This window comes from Canis aureus, chromosome 31 (genome assembly GCF_053574225.1).
Source record: "Canis aureus isolate CA01 chromosome 31, VMU_Caureus_v.1.0, whole genome shotgun sequence".
NCBI lineage: Eukaryota > Metazoa > Chordata > Mammalia > Carnivora > Canidae > Canis > Canis aureus.
The window spans coordinates 7,927,696-7,948,466 of record NC_135641.1 but is presented as its reverse complement, the minus strand read 5'-3'; the positions used below and the strand labels follow the sequence as shown (position 1 = coordinate 7,948,466).

At 41.2% G+C, this 20,771-nt stretch overlaps 1 protein-coding gene and 1 long non-coding RNA gene across 14 annotated transcripts in view; one reads left to right on the top strand and one right to left on the bottom strand.

Annotated features, from left to right (window-relative positions):
* CTNND2 (catenin delta 2) overlaps positions 1-20,771 on the bottom strand; it is a 913,492-nt gene that overhangs the window by 57,214 nt on the left and 835,507 nt on the right. The window lies entirely within an intron of this gene.
* The window catches only part of LOC144302308 (uncharacterized), a 58,031-nt gene that overhangs the window by 15,738 nt on the left and 21,522 nt on the right, over positions 1-20,771 (top strand). For 8 of the 9 annotated variants that reach the window (XR_013369157.1, XR_013369155.1, XR_013369154.1 and 5 more), the window contains one exon: positions 20,068-20,335. This is a non-coding gene — a long non-coding RNA (uncharacterized LOC144302308). The remainder of the gene's footprint in view (positions 1-20,067; positions 20,336-20,771) is intronic. The other variant, XR_013369156.1, reaches the window with a different exon arrangement.

Genomic DNA, 20,771 nt, shown 5'->3' with positions numbered 1-20,771 from the left:
TGTTCTAAAGTTTTTGTCTAGTAGGTCTGCCATCTGGTCTTCTCAGACAGTTTTGTTGTTTTAAATTTTTTCCTTTGAATGAACCACACTTCTGTTTCTTTGTATGCTTTATGATTGTGTATGTGTGTGTGTGTGTGTGTGTAAATGTAGAAACTGGAATAGAATCTCATCTACTCATGTAATACTGGAAATCGGATTCTTCCCCTTCCCCGGGTTTGCTGCTTGTTTTTGTTCTATTTTTATTTGTTATAGGCTGTTTCTGTGCAGAGGATCAACCTGAGGTACAAATTTAAGGTCCTCTCAGATCTTTTCTGAACTTGTACCTTTTCTGGGCATGTGGGGGACTGTTAATTTCCTTTGCATATGCATTTGCTTTTGAATGTCCTAGTTTTTAAAGTCTGGTTCCCAAAAGGGGAGAAAAAGGAACCAAAGAAGAAGGAAGGGAGCCAACTCTAAATCCCCAGGAAGTCACCTCAGCCAGAGGGGAAGGGGCTTGCAGCAATGAGAGGTGTGCAAAAAAATGGCTGTCTACCTCTGTGTCTGCACCTCTGTGATCAGAAGTAGCAGTGATCATAATGCAGATCCCTGATGTTTAGAGGACAGGGTCCTTGCTGCCCACCCTGGTTCCCATCAGCTGCATGCAAACTGCTCAGGAACACATATATAGCTGCCAGCCAAGTTGATCTAGGTGAGGGATGGGCAGCTGCTACTGTGCTAAGAGCTAAAATTGACTAAAATTGATCACTATTTACCCTCCAAGCTTTCCCTTGAAAGTTGCAGGCCTTCATTAGACTCCAGAGTTACATCAGATACACTCTGGGAATGTGAAGAACCAGACACCTGGTGCTTCCTACTTTGCCAGCTTGTCAGAATCCTTTCCCCAGTCTGAAATTACTTTTGATCAGTGGGTGAAGTTATCGAAGTGAGGTGATGATCTCCAGGTGATTGTATGTCTGTAGGTAAAAGTGAAAAGGGCTTTGTCCCCTTTGCAAAAGGGAGATTATTAGTCTTTTTACAATGCTCTGTAAATAGCCATAGCTCCTTCTGGAATGTGGCTAGCACCTTTTCTTTCTCTTTAGGGAATTTTTGGAGCTAATGTATCATAAGAATCTGTCACTGTGTAACTATAAGGGTATCTGATATAAATAGTTTATTATAAAAGAGGAGAAAACATACAAACCCCCCCTATATTTTAAAACTGTGGTTTATGTGGCTTATAGACCAAGAGGTGAAACGTTCAAGATAGTATTGCTTGGCTCTTGAAAAAATGTGAACGATTGTTCACATGGGAAAGTTCTTAACCAAGCTGCAGTTATTTCTTGTATTTACACACTAAGGACTTATATCTTGCATCCCCTGAGAACTCTTTTTTGAAACTGCCTTCCCCATATCTACAACCCACAGTCAAACTAATAAATCTTTTAAAAATGTCTTTTACATCTAAAACCATCTTAGGGCTTTCCCAGACTGTTGCTGGGTAATAACATAGAGTTTTCTTCCTCACCTCATGCAATAAAGATGCTAGAATTGGCATTCTGCATGTTTTCATTCAGTTTAATACTGGTGTGAGAGATGGCCTATTTATCAAGCTTCCAATACAAAAAGACCTGGCAAATGAAAATGAGGGAAACTCCACCTCCACTTAATCATGGCAAGTAATATGATTATGCCCCAGCACTCATGAATTTTCCATTTTGGTTAAAAGCATGTTTGCTTTTATGTTAAAGAATGGAACATTAATAGTCAACAGGCTTTTGAAGGAAAGAGTCCATTTCTAGGTTAAAAGAGACTTTTCAAAATGGAATATTACTCAGCCATCCGAAAGGATGAAGATTTACCATTTACATCAACATTGATCAAACTGGAGGGTATTATGCTGAGCTAACTAAGTCAATCAGAGAAAGACAATAATCATATGGCCTCACTCATATGTGGAATATAGGAAATATTGCAAGGGATCATAAGGGAAGAAGAGTAAACTGAATGGGTAAAAATAAGAGAGGAAAAGAAACCAGAAGAGACTCTTAACTCTGGGAAACAAATTAAGGGTCCCAGGAGGGGAGGTGGGGGATGGGATAACTGGCTGATGGGCATTAAGGACGGCACATGATGTGATGAGCACTGCGTATTATACATAACTGATGAATTACTGAATGCTGCATCTGAAAGTAATGTACTGTATGTTGGATAACTGAATTTAAATAAAAATTAAAAATAAAAAAAAGAGATTTTTAGTTGGTGGTAATCCTAATATAATCTTTAAGGGATAGATAATGAGATCCTGGAAATCTTCAGTACCCTTACTGTCCATCATGGATAATTCCCTTCATGCTAGTCACCAACTCCTTATAAAAACTAAACTCATCTCAATTTTATTATTACTGATTGTGATGAGTAATCAGAGTCATTCAGCCTTATCATCAAGAGAGGTGTTGTGATTTTCTCTCATGCTTGCCCAGATACCCCTGACAGAGCTACAGATATGTAATTGGGTCTGTTGGAAGAAACATCAAAATACTGATTAAAGAACTCCAACAGGTATCTTAACATTTGATACAATAAATAAATAGGCTACAGGTACCCTGTAGAGGTGATATCATCACCATGGAGGGGTAACTCTCACACTGCTAAGAGATTCAATCAGGATTTCCAGAACTCATTCACTTTGAAATACTGCTAACTGTAACACTCAAGATCAAGAGAATGAGGATTAATTACTTAGGCTAAATGAAACAAATTTAATTGCGATTAATGTTCTATTTTGAATTGGGCATGTTACAAAAGCTTCCTTCTCTCTACTTCCTCTGTCCCAAATGCTTGATTTAACAGATTATGCTTATAAAAACTAGATGAAACATTCTTTAAATGAAATCTTATTCTAATTAATCCTTCAGAATTCAGAAAAATACATTATAAATTCTTAAAATAGTAAGATAATAAATTATCTGTGAAAGTTATAAATCCTGTAAACATAATTTACAGTTACTAACAGAAGGTTAATAATTCTGTAAACATAACTACAAATGTTGATTGGTCTTGTCTATACAACTTAAAACTGTGGTGAAATAATATAAGAAAAATGCCTTGACTAATCCATTTACTTTCTTTGACCCTAGGTTTTCACAGATTGAACTAGAATCTGTCCTCCTTTCTAGTAGAACATAAATGAAAAAAATCAGATCTGTACCCATAACCATGCCATAGATGTCACATTTAAAGGCAAATATAATTTAATTAGGTATGACAAGCCCATTAAAAAAAAACGTGCATTTTGTAGGCGGAATTAAAGTCTACAACATCGTCTCAGGCTTGTCTTGTGCTGTATGGCTTAAGGAACCCCATCCAGGGATCCCTGGGTGGCGCAGCGGTTTGGCGCCTGCCTTTGGCCCAGGGCGCGATCCTGGAGACCCGGGATCGAATCCCACATCAGGCTCCCGGTGCATGGAGCCTGCTTCTCTCTCTGCCTGTGTCTCTGCCTCTCTCTCTCTCTCTCTCAATGTGTGTGTGTGACTATCATAAATAAATAAAAAAAAATTAAAAAAAAATAAAAAAAATAATAAAAAAAAAGGAACCCCATCCACAGGCAGCATGGCCAGAGCATTGAGAAGTTATAGCTCAGAGAGACAGAATATTCTGAGTTATAGTTGTGGAGGTGAAGACTGGCAAAAGTGACTCTGACAGTCTTGGGTTACTGATCCCAGTAGCTGAGAGGAAAGGGAATAAAAAATTTTCTGCTATATGAAGTAACCAAGATTACAAACCCAGGTGCTGTAAAACAAAACAAAAGTTAACTCTCAAGATTTATTATCATACAGGTCTAGTTTGGATAAACGTGTAAAGATGTCTTTGTGAATGAATCCACACTGCTTGCTACACCCATGTCTGTACAAATGGTCAAATAAAGTAAATCATCAAACAGATGGTCACAAATAAGAAAACAGCTGAGTAACACCTGCATCTTAGGAGCAGAGCTTCTGGATCAGGAGGCACCGTGAAGGTGCATGGGTAACTCAATCTGCCTCCACCATGACCCTGCACTTGCTGTGTGCTTGTCACAGCAGAGAATCGGGAGAACAGGACAAAATAAAAAAATCAACCCGGGGAAACAAAAAGAGAGAGAGAGAGAGAAAAGAAAAAGAAATACAGGATGGCCCTTCTCATCCTAGTCCCAAATAATGACTCTGAGTCATTTGCTATCAGTTGCCTACTTGCCGAATCAACTTCTCTCTGACATGCCAATACCAACATGCGTCAGATGATATGATTATCTTGTGAGAACACCACTGTCGAGCTTGAAATGACCAGCCATAACCTTATAAACCATGGTAAAATTGTACCTTTTTATTCTAAATGTGGAAAGCTGGTTCTTATTAAGTCTGGATGCCTTGTAACATTTTGTACGTAAAAATTCATTCCTCTTGATGCTTCTGCTCCTACATTTTCCTTTCACAGACTGGAAAATAGTTGTGCAACATCAGCCCTCTGGTCTGATCATGTCAGTCCCTTTTTCCCAGAATGGGACCTTCTCATTTCCACCTCTGTCCCTTTGCTCCTTCTAGGTTGGAATAAATATTTAATGAGATGTCTTGATGTTTCTAAAATGTGAACCATAATGAACCTTGTTTTATGGATCTGCCAGTTGCTTTAATTGATTAAAGATTTATCCAAATAGAGGAAGAGAGAGAGAAAAAAAGTCATCGTAAAATGGGATCAGCTAGGGCCAAGCAATCAGTGGTTGCTGTGGGCAGAGGCTGAGACAAATTCTGGAAGAAATGCAAAAATTCCTTCTTCTTTTTTCTAATAACTATGATTTTAAGAAACAAGCACAGACTTACAACACATATAAGGACCTATTTCATATGCCAGAATTGGTAAGCAACTGGTCTGGGAAAATGATTCAAATGATAACTCAACCCTCCGAATGGAAATAATATTAAACAAAGTAGAATTTTATAGGTCTTAGTGTATGGTGTGCAGTTCTCTTAAGAATTATTACCTCCAAATAAATAACCTATTCCATCTGTTTGGAAGACAAAAGGAATTGTACTTTTTAGTACCTTGGGACCTTATCCAGAGGATTTCACTGAATTAGATTTTGAGAAATTCTTATACTTCTTGAGAAGTAGGGTAATGAGTAGAAATATGGACAAGGAGGTGGCTAAGATAAGCATATTTAATTTGTATAAGAATTGCTCTAAAAATAAAAATGGCAGTTAATTAACAGGAAGTTTGCTGAAGCATCTTTTGAACTAGAAAGAAACTGGTTTTTGAGAAATATTGAAAATGAATCAAGTAACTGATTTGACACATTATAACAGGATTTAAGTGATTTGATTAAATATTCAGTATGATAGCTAAAAAAAAGTTTATCTCAATTCACTGTCTAATTTTAGCAGAAAAAGGTAAAGGTGAAAACTTTAAACTCACTGATCCTAGCCTCAGGGGAGATACTCTGGAGGCCTTTTTAGTTTTAGGTCAAGATTGTTATCCAACAAAGACCCAAGAATTCTCCTAGGATTAAAATTTTAGAAGACAATAGAGTGAGAGACAAGATGAGATCACATTTTCATAAGCAAAATTTGTTTTTAGGAACAGAAAATGAAGACAGTAGTCCTCCTACCTGACACTAGCACATTAGATAACAGTAATACACTGATGAATGCAGGTAATGACAAATTACAACACTGCATTCCCTTGTTCTTGCCTTCTCAAATTCATTGACCCCTCAGCCAAAATAAAAATGAATGAAGGTCCTAAAGAGAGAGAATCAGCTACAGGTTTTCTTCACACACTACTGCTCACAGATTACATTATAAAGTAGCTTAACTTTCTTAAGAAAAATCACATCTACTCTTTCAATTTCTGTTTTGCATCTCCCTGGGGGTATAACAAAGGCAGGTGCACTTCCAGTTTACATAGAAGACGAAGGCAGTCCCAAGAGGTTAGACAATGTGTGTAAAGCTGCAGAGCTGTCTTCTGGCTTTGGTACCTCTCTGTGAGTTTCCTGGCTAAAAGCTCCCCTCTCAGACCGGCCCTCCTCCCTCCTGCGTCTGAGCTCTTTCCACAGATATAATCCTTCTTCTTAAAAATGTTTTAAAACTGGAGTATAGTTGATACACATTACATGAGTTTCAGATGCACAACATAGGGATTCAACATCTCCATGTTATGCTATACCTACCACACATGCATACAGAGGTATAATCTTCACCACCTGTATGACACCTACCCTGAAACTCATTTATTCAGTCAGTCATTCTATGACATTCATTGGAGTTGTGTCTCGTTAGCTTACATATGTAACTGATCTTTCCAGCAATAATATAAATGGAGGACTGAGTGATATCTAATAACATGTTTACTGACATATCACTAAACAATTTACGTTTGACTATACAATGTAAGAAGATGCAACAATAGTGCTTGGATGGACAAGAATTGGCTTCACACCCATCCTGCTGCTATTAACGTCCTCTATGACAGATCCCAGGAATACTAGTGCTACAGGATGCTGTGTTCTAGAAAGGGTTTCTCTGTAGCGTTTTGTGGGAAATGCTGTGCTTGACATTCAACTCAGAGATTTTCAATGTATATTAGCAAAGTAAAGTCTCTGCCAATCCGTTAGACAAAATAAAGCCACTAGGTGAACTTAGTTTAACAGAGAGTTTCCCAAATGTATCTGAATAAGGAAATAATTTTGTGCATGCCACCCATTCCCTTCTCGGAGAACTGGGTTTCTGAGGGATGCCCCCAGGTTGGCTCTGCCAAATACGGTGACCAACATTGCTCTTGGTGTTACTCTGCTTACTTATCACTGAGTATCCACAGATCTTCAGCACCAAAGAAATCCCAGTTTCATAACAACTTGATTTAATGTTATAAAATCAGAACTGAAAGAATTGCTCTGATTACATAAAAGAGATGGCCAGAGACAATGCACAGTAGTGTATTTTAAGTAATGGCTGATAGGAGCGGCTTGTCCTAAATACACCTTATTCCTAACTGCAACTGTCTTGTTCTGATTTCATGCCCCGCCCCACCAACATCCATACTTTGTTCACAGAGTACTTCATAAACCAGAGAGATAAATGTCACAGAACAAGGATATAGAATTCTTTGACTACTGTTCACCTTCTCTGTTAACCAAGATGCTGCTTCTGGAGGAATTCCCAGTATAGGTTCTCAAATAGAGGAGGTTCATTGATTGAAATTCACTTAATTTTGTTTCCCAAGTTGCTTTTCTTCCTAGTACCAACCAGCCAAGCCAAGTACTGATTTCCACTAGGCAATTCAAATTCCAATTTAAATTACTGAGCTGAAGTTTGGATGCCAATGGATCTTATCTGGCTTTGGGTGACAGGTTCCCCAGGGTCTGACTTTGCTTAGATGATCTACCTTTGTAGCTGAAATAAGACTCAGATGACAAGTAACTCAAAGCAGCTTGAGGCTGTCTGACTCATCAATCAATCTATCGCTTTAACACACATCATGGGCCCTAAATTATATGCCCAGGTCTGAACATGTTCCAGATCTTATAAAATTCCTGTCTCCCTTATGCTTAGGAGACAATGTTCTTTACTAGAGACGAAAATTCAGAGCAGTCTTTACTAACAAAAGAACATTTCTTTTCTTTAAGAAAACTTCTCATTTGTCCTGAGACTGATTTTTAATAGTATTAATTTACAAAACTTGATGTCTAGGTCAGAGCTTAATTTCTAGTTTCTGCCGTGTTTTTTTTTTTTCAGAGTAAAGAAATGTAGCATCTTTTGTATTTTTATTTTACACATAATTCCAAGTTCAACAGAAAGAACATCAGAACCCAAATATACTGACAAATTGTTTTAATAAAAATAATGTGTTTTAGCTATTTCTCTAAATTCCCTGGGTAGTGAAAACATTTCTCTGATTAATTCTAAAAATATCTTGGGCAACATAATATTACCTGTTTTCCTTTAATTAATTAACCACGGTGAACATTTCATATATGGATCGTTGGCATTTCTAATGTGTTCAGAACACCCATGTTTATATTATAGGCTTATGGTTTGTGTGTGTACTACTAAATCTTAAAGGATTTATATTTCGATGAATTTAAAACTTCAATGAGTGTGTTTGTGCTATACTAAAAAAATACAATAACTATTATAATTATATGGATTATTTACAACATGATAAATGGGAATGAGATATGAAGATAAAGAATTTAAAAAGAAAAAAATGTATATAAAGACAGAAGCAAAAAATGAGCCTAGAAAACCAAAAATGGACCAAATTTTGTTTCTGACTCTCACTCAATCAAAATAACTTAATATTAGATCTGAACCCAGCTGATGACATATTTATAACAAGCAACATTTAATGTTGCAAAATCCTAGGAAAAGAAAAAAAAGCTAGATAGTCCTTTGGTAATTTCTTTATTGTCATGGGATTTCATTTGTTGCAAAGGAGAAAGATGTGACAAATGGAAGAGATTGTACAACCGTTTAAACAAGTAGGAAACTATCACAGCCAGAGTTGAGGCAGGTCAGTTGACCTAAAGCCCAGCAAAGTGGCTGGTGTTTGAGTTTTCTTGTCTAAACTGTCACACAGTTTTTGGAAACTATAACTGCCTAATCGTCTCATGCGCTATGGAGCGCAGGCAGGGGAGAGAGAGGCTGTCCTGCCTGTTTGAGAGCAACAGGTTGGCAGGCTCCCTCCCTGCATCTTCTTGCAGGTTGTACCTTGGACAGCAGCATCTGCCTGGCAGGAAATATGGTGATGATTCTCCTAGCTGTCTGCTCTCACTGCAGTGAGGTTTGCTAACGTGGGTCCATTCACTTGGTAGGAATGACTTCTTGATAGTGTCACCTTCTCAAATGGAGACATGAAGACACTGCAGCTTCCTGCCCCAGCATCCTGATGAGCCTACTTCGGCATGATCCAAGAGGATTACCCAAGAGCCTACACACTGGTCTACAAAGAGTTTCAGTATTATTATTAAGGATCATGGTTAGCACCACCAAATAAAACCAAAACAATACAAACCATGCAAATCTAAACCAAGCATCAAGCACAAACGAGGTGTCTTCCTATTATAGAAATGCTTTCTACGTACATTTTGTAATCCGCTATGAGCAGTCTCTGCTACCCTATTTTCAAGTCCTTAGAAACTTCCAGTATGCTTCTAAGCATGTATGGGCTGTTACCTTGCCGAAAAGCATGAAGATCAGTGGTGGTTGTTTGGCCTAACACAATTCCATTAAACGACAGAGTTCTCACAGCAACTCCTTTCCTTCCAGTGACGGATTGCAAAGGTCAGGCACAGGAGCTGAGTGATGGGTGGGGACTGGAATAAATAGTGATGTTCAAGGAAGGGGCACAGAATCCTCTGGTGGTTCTGCTCTTCCTCTAGGAAGTCAAGCCAGAGCACAGTTGCAGAGGTTTGGGGACTTCAGGGTGGTGCCCACCTCGGCCACCATCAGTGACACCCGGGCTTCCTCGTGCTTGCTTGTTTTTTTTCCTTTTCCATTAATTTCTGCTTTAACAAATCACCACAAATGGGGGTGGTTTTAGAAATCAGAAATTAATTTTCCCACAGTTTTGAGGACAGAAGTCTGAAATCAAGGTGTCAGCAGGGCCGCACCCCCCTGACGGCTCTCAGAGAGAATCCTTCCTGCCTCCTCAAGCTTCTGGTGGCTTGTGGCCTTTCCTAGCTTGGGGCTGCACCACTCCAGTGTCTGCCTCCATCTTCTCTGTGTGTCTGCTCTGTCTCTTAAAAGGATGCTTATCTTTGGATGTAGGGCCCAGGGGGCTAATGTAGGAGGAACTTATCTCAAAATCCTTAACTCAGTGACATCTACAAAGGCTTTTTTTTTTTTTTTTCCCAAATAAGGTCACATTCACACGTTCTAGGGATTTGTGTTGGGGGTCCCCGTACACCTCACGACACCTTCCTTCTCCTCCTCTCCCCTTCCTTTTTCTTGATGAGTGTTTTCTTTCTTCTCTTTAGTCAGAGACTGGGGCCTGTCATCCTTGCTGGTTTTAACCAGAGAGATTTAGTGGCTCACCTCATCCTATGGTGAAAAGCAATTGATGGTTTACTTGGTGTGGAATGGGGGTGAATACAGGGATGCTGCTACTTATAGGTGGAACTGTGCCGATCCCCCATTCATATGTTGAAGTTTTGGGTACCACAGCTTCAGAATGTGGACTTGTTCGGAAATTGCAGATGTTATAAATTAAGGGGAGATCATACTGCAGCAGGGTAGGACTCTAATCCAACATAACTGGTGTCCCTAATACAAAGGAGAAATTGGAGATACACACAGATTCCCATGTGAAGATGAAGGCAGAGATGAGGTGGTGCTTCTACAAGCCAAGGAAAGCCCCAGATTTCCGGGAGACCACCAGATGCTGGGGCACACATGGAACAGTCTCCCTCACAGACTCAGAAGAAACCTGCCAAAATCATCTAGCCTCCAGAACCAGGAGACAAGAAATATACATTATTCAATCCACCCGGCTAGCGGTGCTTTGTTGCGCAGCCCTAGCTAACTGATACGCTGCTCAACATATGTGTTTGGCCCAAGTTTATAGAATAGCTACTTTGACGAGACCACAAATAATAGTTAACTATCTTTTGTTTTGTTTGAAAAGTATTCACACATCATCAGTCAGGGTAGCTCCATGGAATTTGTCATTCCGCACTGAACATATTCGGGCGTCTCCCTGAGTGACATCCCTATCTCCTAGGTCTCTAAGATTAGTGTCTATGAAAAAATAACAAAAGTAAATAAACATTAGTTAAATAAAAATGATGATGTATCAGCCCCTAACATCAGCTGCAAACATCGCTGTCATACCACTGGATTCTGCTTCACCCCGGCCCGCTAAAAAGACAACTCACTTTGCATTCGCCAGAGTCCACTACACACACACACCCAGCACCGACCCGGTGGCAAGCTCAAGACCAATTTCTCTAGAGCGTCTTGAACAGCAACACAAAGTCCAGGTGTCTTCCTGGGGATAATCTCCAACATTATCAGGAACAGAAAAGAAAGTTTAAAATATTGTCAAAAGAGTTATTCCTTTCAACACTTCCTGACTTTTAGGAGGGTTGCTTAGGTAGGTGTCATTACTGTTGATACCTCTGCAGAGAAGGCCGGGATTCTCTCAGGAAGTGGTGACTGCACAGGATCTCATCTTGGAGCTCAGAGGTGACCAGCACCCGGGGCCTGCACGCGACACAGAAACCAGGCCACACCGGTGCCAGTCCTGGAAGATGAGGCCATGGAGGGGGCTGGGCCGTGGGGCTGAAGGGACGCAGGAAGGAAGTCACCTAACACAGTCCCTGCCCCCAACACCAACAGCAGAAAAGTGCTTTTTGTTTCTTTCCATGTCTTTTTCCATTGTGCTGGGCTCCGGGTTTGTAATCTGGCAACTACCCGCCAAGGGGTCTGCGGCCTCCCTGAGGGAGAGAGAATATAGGCAGAGCAGATGTGCGCCAGCGGAGGGACCAGAAAACATTCAGGACCACCGTGACTATTCTCTGGGCGGTCAGTAAAAACCGAAAAATCAACCGATTTCATTGTGTGACACAGTGGTATGGGTCTGAATGTGTCTTCATACGTGCAAGTAAATTCTGTTTTCGTCGCAGCCGAAGTGACCTGGGACCCTCCTCCGCCCACACGTGGCTCCGCTCGCCTCCCTGACGAAGCTGCGTCCTCCGGGGGGGCCCCTGCAGTCCCTGGAGCCTCCCTACCCCCCCCCCTCAAGGCAGCCCTGCTTGTAGTGTTGCAAGTATCACACAGGAGTTCAGTGCTGGGGTTTAACTCCCTTTGCTATTGCTTCCCGTGTTGCTCGCTCCTGTGTCGGGTTAACTCCAACTTCTCCAGGCTCAGCTCGGCCATTATGTGACTTAGAAAGGCATTCCCGTTTCTCTTTCTCCTGCAGCTGCTTTAGCTGCCCTACCCCACCCTAAATCCCGGTCTATCTCTAGCAGAGCGCCAAGGTCTGTTCACCTCAGTCACCTCCAGGAGGCAAGGGGATACAGGTGCTTATCACCAAGCTCCTAGCACCTGGGACAAGCCTGGCTCAAGGCAGGCATTCCATATACACTGCCCTAAAGGAAGCATCATGCAACCCCTACATCCTGGAAAGTAGCCATGAACAAACCCACCAGAACCTCACCCAACCCCACCCAACCCAAACCATCACAAACACCAGTCAGGCTGAAGCACACTCTATACCCCAAATGAAAGTGGTTGTTTGTTTTATTTTCCTCTTAAAAATCTTGCATGCATGTATTTCTCAGGAACACATTTAGTTGCCTGGGAAACCAAAAGGATCTATGGAGAGTGAGAGAAATAGTTTGGAGAGAACTGGCCACAGGGTCCACTCTCTCATGGTGCAAGCATCTGCTCCAGGATGCACATCTCACTTTTGTGAGCTGCTGGGACTCGCCTGCCCTACAGTTTTTGTGGTGAGCCAGCAGGGACAGGAAGGTGTGGAGACTCAAGCATGTATGGAGGGGACTCAGTACGATCATTTGGAAGGGCCGACCTGTGCTTTTTCCAACTACTGTCATCTGGCTTACCAAGAGTCATGCTTTGATGGGTTTCCTAGTTGGGGCGGTTTTTGGAATTATCAGAGACATATAGGAAATAATATGCTATTAAGGAGACATGGGAATGTTCAGGTTTCCAGGGCTTCTAGGCAGATGGGTGTGTAGTATCAGGAGCGGGTTTCCTCAACTTTGACACCATTGATGTTTTGCCTGTATCTTGCTTCGTTAAGGGGGCTGTCGGGTGTCCTGTACACTATGGGATGTTAGCAGCATCCCTCTACTCACTAGATGCTACCAGCAAACTCACTATACCAAGAAAGACTTTCTCCAGACGTTGCCAAACATCCCCAGGGGAGAGGGTAGGGAAGGGTGCTATTTCCTGGCTGCTTAGAGCCGTTCCTCTAAGATTCAGAGCAAGGTGTCTTAGTCATCTTGGGCTGCTGTAACCAAGTCCCACAGACTGGGAGGCTCAAACAATAGACAATAAGCATTTGTTTCTTGCAGACTGAATGATGGAAAGTTCAAGATCGGATTATAGCAGATTAGTTTCCTGGTATTCCGTGCCTGTAGACAGCACTTTCTCTGAGGGTGCTCACATGGCTGTTTCTTAGTGCATATGTACCCTCTTCTTATAAAACGGCATTAATCCAATTACGATGGTCTCAACCCAACCTTATGACCTCTAAACTTAATCATCTTAATCACCATAGGCTCCACCTCCAAATACTATCACCCTGGGGGTTAGGACTTCACCATATGATTTCTGGGGAGACACAAACATTTACACTAGGTAACTGCTAGAAACAGGTGGAAGTAAGTCACTTTCTGAAAGTCCTGGGACAGTTGTATTAAGTAGCTGAAAGGAGGATTCTTTTTGCTCAAGTCCCTTCATGTCTATTTTGGGCTTCTTACTTTGCCTCAGTAACCTCTTAAGCCCCTGGAACTTCATGCCTCATGGGCTTTGGGAGGCTTCTGTGTGATTAGAGGGGCAGATGAGGGATGTGATTTGGTAACTGACATAACACAAATTGCTTGTCAAATTTCCTCTCTCACTTGTCCGCAGCATGCAATGGTGGGAATAAGCACGCGGAAGAAAATGAATGTCTAAACATGCATTGGCATGGGTGGTGTACTAACTTTCAACCTGACAAATGAAAATGTAAGAGTTGTCAAGGGTGTTATGATAACTCCTGTGCTCATCAGCGGCCAGGAAATAGCACCCTTCCCAGAGAGACCCCGGAGAGCCCTTGAGTTGATATCACTCATGAGGGATATTATTCATCCACCAATGCATTGCAGATATATGTGTCTATCCCTTATCTACAAGCCTTCCCCATATTCTTTCCAGTCCAGAAATACTTTCCATCCTCCAGATGCCTAATCCAGTTCCCTTGTGCCTCATACGTATTCAATAAATAACTGGTTTCAATACTACTGTGCAAAAGTAACATAAAAAGTGCCTTTTGTTTAAGGAGGAAATAGCTCATCATTGATATCCTGTAGGAGTCAGTCATTCCGGTTAAATACTAAATTTGTAAGGCACGAGCAATGTATTGTCTTAGTGAAGATACATACTGGTTTTGTCGTAAGGTTACAAATTGCTGTTAACAGATCAAAATGGAGCTACTTCTAGCCTCATGGCAGGACCCAACAAGTGTTCACAGAAAGAGTCTATCAAGTTGAATAAAGTAGCACTTCAGTGATCTCTTCCTAGCAATTTGCTATTTAAATGGTTTACACTAGAGAATTCTGTATATGTGATTTAGTTCGTGAAATTTTAACTCAGTGCTCTTTCCTTTTTCTTCCCTAACGATTTCTGATACGGTTCCTTCTTTGAAGCCATGTTCTTTCTCGACCCATGTCTCCTGGCCCCTAGACCTTCAGACCAAGAACTCATAAACACTCCCTCACAGGAAAACACATGCATAGGTATCCACTAGCTTGGGACCCAACGAAAAACAGATCCAAGAAGATACTGAGTTGGGTTAATCTTTGCCATCAGCTAACTCCTGGGTTCTTGTATTTTCATGGTGCTTTCCTTTACAATCAGTGCCCACTGCCACAGACTGGCCTATATAGTTGATATCTGAGGGAGAGAAACCCAGAGTAGATAACTGATTCCAAATAACCTGGCTATGTTTCCTTTTATTACAATTTTATTATACTCTAACTAAAAACTAATTTACAATAAGGTATATTTTAGAAGCTGTGCTCTGTTACATTATAACTTCCACATATATTACCATGGAGACACTTAATGTATGAACAGACAATGGCCAGATCGTGTGCAAAAATAGAACTTTGATCCACAACCTGCGGCAGCCTGCCCAGGAAACCAGCCCCTTAACTTTGGTAAACCCAGGAAGCCAGCCTGCTACAAGTCAGACTTGCAGGGAGCAAGATTGCTATCTCCAGTGACAGTCTAGGAAGACGAACCATAACTTTTATAATAATTGGCCCCCAATGGCCAGTACTTGATTAATGACTGGTAGCTTCCATACTTTAGGGATCAGGTTTTGGACTAATTAGAGAAAGCCAAATATGCATGCACACTTAACTAAGCGCTTCTTGTTAAGTCCTCCAACCCCCACATGCCAACAGGCGGTGAGGTCACATCTGAATCCTTCCCTTTTCTCTACTGTGAACCTTTCCATTCTGCTGCCTGCCTTTGACTCTCTACCAAATATGAGTAAGTGATGGCGGCTGACTCCCTTGCTATAGGAAGCTCAGAACAGTATGCTTTGTAGTTTTCCATTTGCGTGGTATCTGTTTATTTCCACACCTCTCCTTTTTCCCTTGCCACCACCAGCATGAGAATGTGAACATTTTTTTAAATTTTTCTTTCAATTCAGTTTGCCAACACATAATATAACACCCAGTGCTCATCATATCACGTTTATTTAAGAATGCACACATTCATGCCTGGGCATCAAGGAGGACATGAATGTGTGCATTCTTAAATAAATTGTCTAGATTGGCTGGTGGCTTTCCTTCTCAAGGGTCTCAAGGAGGCTCTTTACTAAGAGAAGCTGTCATCTCTAGGATGCAGCACAATGTCTACCCAATGACCAAGAGCACCAATGGGCACCCATGGAGAGTAGAACATGCAGAGAGATGTACAAGCTAATTGAAATTTAAGAGAATTCTGGATGGCAGCCTAGCAATCAGCCATACTGCAATTTGGCCAGGGCAATCAGCATGTGAACAATGGAGGCGTGGCTCTCTAGTTTAGTTTTACTAATGTCGGTAGAGAGTTACAATGACTTGAAGAGAACCCTGACTGGCAGGAGCTTTAAGCACATTAAGAGCCACTGATTCAATCCGTGCATTTGGAACTTCTTTTGACATGCGTAATTCCAGAAGAAAAGAAGTGACAGAAAACTATAGACATTTGACACTAATAAATAAGTTTCCAGAATATATGAAAATATTCTAATAATTGGGAAGTCGAATTGCCAGAGATTCTTTCCATGAAAACTGAGACATTTCCCCCTGCTTTTTAAGAAATAGATCTTTTAAAGGTATAGATCCTGTAATGTCTATTCTCCATAAATTCAAAGCATGAATACCAACTGTTTGCTCATTTTACAGATATTTATTGATAGTCTGAGATTTTGTTGATCTTGGGCTTATTTCACAAGCAAATAGGAATAACATGATGAGACCTATGATTCCCCCCAAAAGTGAGAATAAACTTCAAAATAAATTTTACTTAAAAATACTCAATTTTGGGATGCCTGGGTGGTTCAGAGGTTGAGCGCCTACCTTCGGCTTGGGGCGTGGTCCTGGTCCTGGAGTCCCGGGATGGAGTCCCACATGGGGCTCCCTGCAGGGCAGCCTACTTCCCCCTCTGTCTGTGTCTCTGCCTCTCTCTCTCTCTGTCTCTCATGAATAAATAAATAAATAAAATCTTTAAAAAATACTCAATTTGGATTCATTGTTTCTTCAGAACGTAAAGTTGTGAATTTCATAAGCACTGTCACCCCATATTGTTTACCTTCTGTTAACTCCAACGACACTTGGAAGTGTGCACCCTTATATCTGTGAATGTATAGGTGTGGTTTGAAATGGGCTGGTGCTGGATCTCCAGCTAAGTGACTCACTCCCTGAGAGCAGAGACCCCCTGTCACACTTCTCACACCAATTTGAGAGTGTGGATGGAGAGGTGGGGAGCCTGGAGCCCAAATGCTGTTAAAGTTAAATGCAAATGAACTTGGATCGTCATAGCTTTGCATTATCTATGCCTCTATTAGTTCTCCACGTCATCTGGCTGTCTATCCATAAGGAAATAGCAGTTCTCAAGACACAGGCCTCCTTTCAGTCCACTGGAGAACCAAAACCCCCTCCCCCAAATTCCCCCCAACCCTTTACCTACATACAACTTGGACAATGGCACAAGTACAGTCTGCTGTCTTCCTTAACATCACCTTACCATCTCACTGTCCTCAGGAACAGCACTTAGCATTCCAAGAGAATCTTGTCTAGGCAAATAACTTGACTGCTCAATACAGAAACTTGTGGAAAGACCCAGAAAGTCTTCAACTGCGAGCATCAACAGAGGCCTTGTACTCTACCACTCTTTGAATTCCTGTTTGTTCCAGTCAGAAAGTCTAGGCATTGGGAGACCCACCCTACATCAAACTTCAGATTTCCAACAAAATCTGATGACACCTCATCTCTCTCAGACACTGGCAAAGCTCCACTGAGTCTATGTCATCCCTCATGTGGTGTGCAGTAAACTCAGCTGTGTTTTAGCAACAGGCTGTGTCAATGATATCTAGGGAGCCAGCATGAAACACCACCAAGGACCATTTTTTTTCTCTCTAGAAGTACAAGTAGGTAAGGGCATTTGAGGCAACAAGGCTTTCATGCTTGCCCTTGATTAGATATGCCATAAAAATTATTGTATAACACTTACAGTTGGTATATTTTAATTAAGTAGGCATTATTTTTGGTCTATGCTGACACTGTCTTTTCTCTTGTGTTGATTTTTATCATCTTATTTAGAATAAACAAGACTCAAATAGGGCAACAGCTAGTTTAGTTTCAGGTTTCATCAGCCTCTTTTAGAGATATGGCTGCATGTAGGCAGTTTGCTCACCGTTTTAAGGAGAAATTAGAATAAGAAGACAATGACAGACATGATTTGCTGTAAGCTTACTGCCAGGTCACCTGATCTTGGATGACTAATCAGTTTGGTTTCATTTGAAGCTTAAACTAAAGGTGCTTTTCTTTCGTCTTTTCTAATAATTTCTTTCTAGGCTTTGATGTTTTTTTAAGTGGAGGTAAGCTTATCAGAGAAGTTCCAGAGGGGAAAAAAAAGCTTAAAAATCGTGCCATGACACATAGATCAATGGAACAGAATAGAGAACCCAGAAGTGGACCCTCAACTTTATGGTCAACTAATATTCGATAAACAAGGACAGACTCTCCACTGGAAGGAAGGCAGTCTCTTCAATAAATGGTGCTGGGAAAATTAGACATCCACATGCAGAAGAATGAAACTAGACCACTCTCTTTCACCATACACAAAGATAAACTCAAAATGGATGAAAGATCTAAATGTGAGACAAGATTCCCTCAAAATCCTAGAGGAGAACATAGGCAACACCCTTTTTGAACTCGGCCACAGTAACTTCTTGCAAGATACATCCACGAAGGCAAAAGAAACAAAAGCAAAAATGAACTATTGGGACTTCATCAAGATAAGAAGCTTTTGCACAGCAAAGGATACAGTCAACAAAACTCAAAGACAACCTACAGAATGGGAGAAGATATTTGCAAATGACGTATCAGATAAAGGGCTAGTTTCCAAGATCTAAAAAGAACTTCTTAAACTCAACAGCAAAGAAACAAACAATCCAATCATGAAATGGGCAAAAGACATGAAGAGAAATCTTACAGACGAAGACATAGACATGGCCAACACGCACATGAGAAAATGCTCTGCATCACTTGCCATCAGGGAAATACAAATCCAAACCACAATGAGATCCCACCTCACACCAGTGAGAATGGGGAAAATTAACAAGGCAGGAAACCACAAATGTTGGAGAGGATGCGGAGAAAAGGGAACCCTCTTACACTGTTGGTGGGAATGTGAACTGGTGCAGCCACTCTGGAAAACTGTGTGGAGGTTCTTCAAAGAGTTAAAAATAGACCTGCCCTACGACCCAGCAATTGCACTGTTGGGGATTTACCCCAAAGATGCAGATGCAATGAAACGCCGGGACACCTGCACCCCAATGTTTCTAGCAGCAATGTCCACAATAGCCAAACTGTGGAAAGAGCCTCGGTGTCCATCGAAAGATGAATAGATAAAGAAGATGTCGTCTCTGTATACAATAGAATATTACTCAGCCATTAGAAATGACAAATATCCACCATTTGCTTCAACGTGGATGGAACTGGAGGGTATTATGCTGAGTGAAACAAGTCAATCGGAGAAGGACAAACATTATATGGTCTCATTCATTTGGGGAATATAAATAATAGTGAAAGGGAATAGAAGGGAAGGGAGAAGAAATGGGTAGGAAATATCAGAAAGGGAGACAGAACATAAAGACTCCTAACTCTGGGAAACGAACTAGGGGTGGTGGAAGGGGAGGAGGGCGGGGGGTAGGGATGAATGGGTGATGGGCACTGAGGGGGGCACTTGACGGGATGAGCACTGGGTATTATTCTGTATGTTGGCAAATTGAACACCAATAAAAAATAAATTTATTGTTTAAAAAAAATCGTGCCATGAGTAAAATAGATGAACTGCAATGTGGGAGAAGTCTGAGCTCTTTGTTATAAAGCAAAGCATTTTTGATACCAAATAAAGAATTCAACCACACTGGATAATGCACTCAGGTCCTTCCTCAAGATCTTCATCTCAAAGGATTTGCCTAAAAATGTACTTTTTACCTGAGATGTTTCATGGTTCACTGAAGACACCATGAGATGGATCTTTTCTGGCGCACCATTTAGACAGCGTGGCATTAGTGGCATATCAAAGACAGACACGGTTACCTAGGAGGACCGAACCCCTTGACAAGGGTCCATGTACCAGGTCACAAGATGTATTTGTTCTTCTGGTTTGTGTTCACATGCCTGTATTTGTTTCAAGTGAATTTGTTTTGGTAATTAAAGCCTAGAGTTCTTGGCAGTTTCTTCCTCTTAAAATTAAGGAATAACAGAATAGGCTCCCTCTTTATCAAAGTCTGCACATGTGTAGGAGAATATAATTATAGGTATTTGGGATTCTAGCTCTTTGTGTCATTTGCAGAGAGCTCATTATTGTCAACACTTCCCCTCACTGTTCCATTATTTATCAGGGGGCTGCTTGGAAGAATAGAGATACAATGCTCTGATATAAAGTCTTGGTGAAAAGAGTACATTTTTTATTGGGAAAAATTAAGCATCTGTGTAAACAAAGATTTGTGCTACAATAAATTGAAAAATGTGCTTTAGAAGAGAGGCCTCATCACAATAAGTGGGCAATACCTTCACACTGTAAATCCTTCCAATCTTTCTCACAGAACAGAGGGACTCAACAACCTTTACTTGGGCACCTGCACTGAACCAAGAGAAATGTATGAAGGAGCATAAGCCAGTAAGAAACTGCTTCTAGAACTAGAACGAGTTAGTCCTGCTACAATCGCAGTGAGGCACAGAAGGCATCGCTAACAGTGAAGGCCACCAGGTTCCCAGATTTGTGCTAAGTGCTCCTTATGTCTTCATTTATTTCTCAAGACAGCCCCGTGGGGCCAACCCAGTGCTCATCTCCATGAAGAAACAAAAACACGGGTATGTACTCTGACCAAGGGCTTCACCACCTATCACTGAGCCAGAAACAAAAGATAAGCAAAAGAAAAAGATACTGAAAGGAATATCAGTGGGATGCCTGGGTGGTTGAGGGTCCTACTCCTGATATCAGTGCAGGTCATGATCTCAGTGTCATGAGATCAAGCCCTGCACTGGGCTCCTCATTCAGAGTGGAGTCTGCTTGGGATTCTCTCTCTCTCTTACTCTCTTTGCCCGTCTCCCCACTCATGTGCTTTCTTTCTTTCTCTGTCTCTAAAAAAAGGTAGTAATAATTAAAGCAAATAAAATAAAAGGAATATCAGAGATAACAAGGGAGTGGGTAAGAGACACACTTTCTCTTGCCTTCCCTGATTCCCTGCAAACCACACCTTGTGATTCGGACCCAACAGCATCGCCCATCAGCCCCCAGCCCTGCAGC